Here is a 6,000-nt window from a genome sequence, read left to right on the forward strand (position 1 = left end):
AGTGGGGAAGGCCAACGTAAACATGGGCAGAGCTAAGAATGCCATTCCTAGGACAAGATCCCACATATCCCTTTAGTTCTGTAGAGAGGGTACGGAAAAACACATATACTGTATATACTCATGTATATTCTCATTTAATGTATTAGTCGAGGAAAGATTTTGGAGCTAAAATTATAGATTTTTGACATGATGCATGGATAAGCCAAGGTTCATTCTGTAGAGAAGGGAAAGCACCCATGTTGTCTCAAAGAGCCAATTGTCCATGGCTGCCGCTGTCATTTCCCTACTCGGGCATTAAAAAGGCCAAAAAAGGCACCAAAGCAGAGAGAGTAGGGGATGTTGGTACTTCTTTTAGGTTCTCCCGGGATGGACTAAGCTCTCACTTTTTCTGTGCTCCCCAGAGAAAGGATTGATTCTTTTAAAAAAAATAATAAGGTCCCCTTCTCTATTGTTCTTATATGTCAAGATCTAATCCCAGGTTATCTGCTTTGAACTTGATTATATGTGTATCCACTGGCATATAATCTGGGATAAATAGATAATACGGGATTAGATACTGAGATATGAGGACAGTGTAGAAGGGGCCTAAGAGTTAAGGTAGAATGCTCACATTGACCCATGGATAAGGTGACCCAGGTTTGGGGTTGATTTTTTAAATTAATATTTCTATATATGAGAATGACCGTACAGGGTAAGCAGGAAACAAAAAGGAGACTAGCTGCACATGCCATAGATGGTCAACTGTATATCCCCCTTAAAAAATCCAGACCTTCAGCTCTGCGCACACAGCTTGGAGTCCTCCCACTGCTTATCAGTTTTCAAGCCTCTGCTGTTTTCACTTAATGGTGGTAGAGGCATTTCAGAGTATGGAAAAGCAGCCGGTTTAAGCTTGGTTGTAGAGAAAGGAAAGCTTTCTCAGGTGGAATGCACCTACATTTTCCTTCCCATGGGAGTTCAGAGCAACTGTATCTTTATGGTCCAAATAGCTTCTCTAACTCCTCTGCCTGCAAGCAACAGCAGCAGGTGTCTCTCTGAACCATGGGAGGTTTTAAGACAGAGTAGAAGGGCAAGAAGTCATTCCTCTGTACCTTGGTCAAAAATGAATGTACGTATGCATAAACTGTATTTACATGTCCATAAATTACTAACAGAGTGCCATCCTTAATGTGTTCTGTGAACTACAAAATCTGACAGTACTTGAACCACACCTTCCAATATGGCAGGGACTGTCTTGATTAATCCACTATCATCTCACTTTTTCATTTGATTTTTCACGCACTTTCCTCCTAGTTCCTCAGCTTACTTCAGTTGCTGCAAACCTAATTGAAACTGAAAATGCAATTTATACTCAATTGACTCAGCAGAAAGAGAGAAGAGGAGGAAAATGTTTTGCCGTTCCAGTACCCCAGGCAAAAGCTAGCTGTTGCAGCTTTTCCCCCTTCTGCATTTTCCCTCATTAATAATTTTTGCCATTTTGACCACACTCTGATGTTGCTTGGCCATGTATGTCCCAATTTTCATCTGTCAAATGTTGCAAAGTATGCTTTAGCTGTCATGGCTCTGTGCTTTGGGATCTTGGAATTTGTAGTTTTGTGAGGTACTTCAAATTCTCTACTAGAAAGCTCATAGTTCAAATGTTCTCCAGCAGAAATTCCATCTCACCAACCTGCAAATGCTAGGATTCCATATGATGGAGCCATGACATTCTAAATGGTATTGGACCACTATACCTCTGAAGTGCAGACACAGCCTTATATAGTAGAAAAAACTATGTGTGGTGCTCGCCTTCTTTTCCTGTCCTTCAATTGTGTCCTGTCCTTTTTTTTTTTTGTTCCATTTCTGATTTGCATGCTTTTGTTTGGACCGTTTTTGAACATTCTCTTCTATTAATGGTCCAAGGATTCGCAACTGCCTTTCTCATCTGGTGTGAAGCCGGTGGTGGATCTTTGCAAGTGTTCGCTTCAGGAACAACTGCTCACAGCAGTAGGTTGTTTCAAACAAAGATGCTATTCTAAAAGCATGTCTCTGGAGATGCTTTATCATGAGCACACAGCTTGTCGAACTCCACAAGAGTCACGTTGCTGTATTTTGCCTTCCAGTTCACTGTTGTTTTGCAGTTCCAGCAGCTCATGTTGACATTTTGCTGGTTCATCACCCACTTCGTCTGTGAAACTTGTGGCAAAAGGACAAAAGTACCCATATAGTATTTCTTATACAGGACCTATAGAAATACTTAATGAATTTCTACACTGGGAATAAAAGCAGCTGGGGTAAAATAAGTTTCTGCAGAAAAATAGAATTGGGAACAAATATTATGATGCATTCATATCACAACGACCTTCCTACTCAGACTAAAACCTCAAGCACAGTATTTTAAGGTCCCCTTTTCTGATTTCTGCTGTCTCTGAAGGAGGAAGCACAGAATTTGGCTTTTCTGCACAACTAAATAGGTCTAATAAAAGTTATGGATACTTTATTGCAAAGGTACACATGTCTATGTGATAGGAAATTTCAGAGGGTTTAGTAGTACCAGTTGAGTTACCTTCATCTGAAATGCTTGGGACCAGAGGTTTTTTGGATTTTTGAATGCCTCTGTTTGCATATACTTACATAACGTCTTATCTTGGAACTGGGATTCAAGCCTAACATGAAACTCATTTATGTTCCTTATGTATCTTTTCAACATAGCCTAAAGGTAATTGTGTACAATGTTTTCAGTTATTTTGTGCATGGAACAAAGTTTGTGTACATTGAACCACCAGAAAACAAAGATGTAACCACTTATGTTAATAATTTTGGTTTTTGGAATATTTAGGATTTTGAAATTCCAAATAGGTGATGCTCAACCTGTACTTCCTCCCCTGGAAGTAAATATCCATAGGATTACAGCCCGAGAGTTTAATACATGCTTAGATTGGTATTACATTTTCTTTGCTCTACTCCCTCTAAAACCCTAAGGAAAGTAGGTGCTAAAACAAAGAAGCGAGGCAAGAGGCAGTAAACATCCCTGAAGAAAAGCCTTTGAGGCCTGGCTACCTAAGATTTTGCAGCTTCCATTCTCATTGTGAATCTAGCTGTTGATATCAGCAGGAGAGAGCCCTCTTTGGAAAGCTCTTCCTTGAAGTCCTTTATTCGCAAGAAAAGACTTTACTATACCCACAGGCTTTGAGAAGTGCTTTTCAGAGGTGTCGTATTGTTTTAATTGTACTATCTTTAACTGATTTTTATCATTGCTCTTCTTTGTATGCTCTTTAAATATTTTAATAGTTTAATTCTATTTTAATGTTTCCCTTCTCTCAGCCCCACTGCCTTCCCCACATACATCTGGTGGAAACAAGGAAGAGGGACTTCTTATGGCTGATTGCCAACATTAATACTCTCTCCCTAGGGTGGTCTGAATCCTTGCTCACGTTGTGTTGCCAAATGGGGAAGAAATGAGCTCTTAACTATCTGTTTATCAATTTGAAATGATTGAATTCTACAGATTGCTGAAATGCTTTTAAAAATGAGTATATAGAGGTATATCTCAGTTAACAAGGTAGAAGTGCTCCTGGGCATTACTTCTTAAACAGAAGCTTTGGTACCAGAGGCAGAAATAACATGGAAAGAAGAGGGATTATTATTTTTTCTTTCACCAGACTCCACTTCTTTAGGAATTTTTATTTTGGTGGGCAAACCTTTAGAAGTATGTTTTTCAAATATGCTGGGGGGAAACTGATGAGGCTTAACTGCTATCTCCATTTCTTTCTGTTTGCTGTTCATGTGGTTTAGTAAGGTAGTTGCTGTCTACTTAGATGTATTCTAAACATATAGGTTTCAGGATTTTTCCACACTGCACAATTACAGCTGGATGATACTATTTTAAGTGTCATGGCTCCACAGTAGAGAACTCCAAGGATTTGAAAGTTGAATATTCATGCTCTCTCTTTAAATATAACATTCAAGTTCAATGGGAAATAATTATTCACAAAGCCACAGTCTCTGTAAGATATAGCCATGTCAATTAAAGTGGTATTAAAATACTATAACTGTGCAGTGTGGATACATCCCAGACACCTCAACTAATAACTGTTGAGTGGCCCCACACATACATCTTCCTCACAAATATGTCTAATCCCCTTTTAAAGCCATTCCTAGCTAGAAAACATTATCACATCTTGTGACAACTGAATCATGAATGAAATCCACATTATGAGGTGCAGAGAGAAATGTTTTGTTTGCCTCCTCTTATTCTACTGCCAACTAATGTCTTTAGATAATCCCAATGTGTTGAACAGCTGCCTTCCAGAGAAGTCCCTGTTTCCTAATTGAGACCCGGATGCTTCTCTTATAAAATATCTTTGTTTCTTAGCAATGCCCCTCTACAGTGCTTACACAGTCTCTGTGCGATCATTCAAAAAGCATACTCCGGCTTCCGACTGAAGATTCGAGAGAACCAAAGTAATTTGTTCTCCGCAGGCATGATTGCCTGAACCTGGGAGGTCAGCAGCAGAGCGCCAGCGGATCACAATGGACTGAGATGATTTTAATTGGACAAGATTCCACCGAAGAAAGGTTGGAGAGGGACTGGTCTCCTGCTGGTCTCATCTTCTGCCAGCGCTCCTGCCTTGCTAATGCCTTTGCTGAAGAAGGCAATCAAAAGACAGCTGCATTTTCATGTTTCTCAGTTATTTCTTCCCTTGGTGACATCTTAGAAAACTTCTAAATTATAGATGCAACACTTATCAGGCTTCCAGCACTGCATTTTCTGACCCACTTGTTTGTGGAAATGTCTGCTGCAGAGCTTAGAAAAGTTACTTTCAGGGACCACACACTCTCAAAGTTACTAGCCATGCTGGTTATAGGCATAGGGGACCTTTTTTGTTCAAAAAATGATTTTTTTTCCAAGCCCTGATGAACACAACTTCCTGAGGTGAGAGTAGGAGTTGGGTTGTTCTCTCTGACATATAGTAAATAACCTTATCATAAGGTTTTCACAGCAAGATTTCTTCAAAAGTGGTTTGCCATTATCTTCCTCAGATGCTGGAAGAGTGTGAATTGACCAATGTCACCCAGTGGGTGTCCATGACTGAGCAGAGATGCAGACCCTTTGGTCCATTCACACTACACAATTGTAGGGCTATTATTCCATTTTAACTGCCATGGTTCTGCCCTATGGAATGCTGAGATGGGTAATCTAGTAAGAAAGATAAAGAGAGAGTGTATATTAGAGTATAAGGAAAGGAAAGGTAAAGAAAGTTTGTGGTGTTTTAAATGTAATAAATATGATATTTAATCTGTAAATAAAGATTTGTGTTTTATATATGCATTTTTGGCCTCCAGAAATGCTACCTATAGGAGAGCTTGGATTGAGACAAGATATCTGATAGCAGCATTGAATATAATGGGGTGGTTTCCATCAAAGGCAGAAGTTTAAAACATCTTCCTAGGTCAGTGGTTCTCAACCTGTGGGTCCCCAAATGTTTTGGCCTTCAACTCCCAGAAATCCTAACAGCTGTTTTTTTTTTCCGTGTCAGGAGCAACCGGAGTTGCTTCTGGAGTGAGAGAATTGGCTGTCTGCAAAGACGTTGCCTAGGGGACGCCCGGATGTTTTGATGTTTTACCATCCTTGTGGGAGGCTTCTCTCATGTCCCCGCATGGAGCTGGAGCTGATAGAGGGAGCTCATCCGCGCTCTCCCCAGGTGGGATTCGAACCTGGCAGCCTTCAGGTCAGCAACCCAACCTTCAAGTCACAAGGCTTTTATCCCCTAGGCCACTGGAGGTTCCTCTAACAGCTGGTAAACTGGCTGGGATTTCTGGGAGTTGTAGGCCAAAACTCCTGGGGACCCACAGGTTGAGATCTGCTGTCCTAGGTATTTTGAGGGCATTTCCACAGTCCTTACATTCGGGGTCACAGCTGGGGCAGAAGGAATTCCTTATATTGTGGCAGTGGCAGGGATCAAGGAAAGCCCTCCATCGTGGTAATCACAGTGGGATTGTGCGAGTTTTCACATTTAGTGA

The sequence above is a fragment of the Anolis carolinensis genome, chromosome 3 (assembly GCF_035594765.1).
Source record: "Anolis carolinensis isolate JA03-04 chromosome 3, rAnoCar3.1.pri, whole genome shotgun sequence".
In the NCBI taxonomy this organism is placed as follows: Eukaryota; Metazoa; Chordata; class Lepidosauria; order Squamata; family Dactyloidae; genus Anolis; species Anolis carolinensis.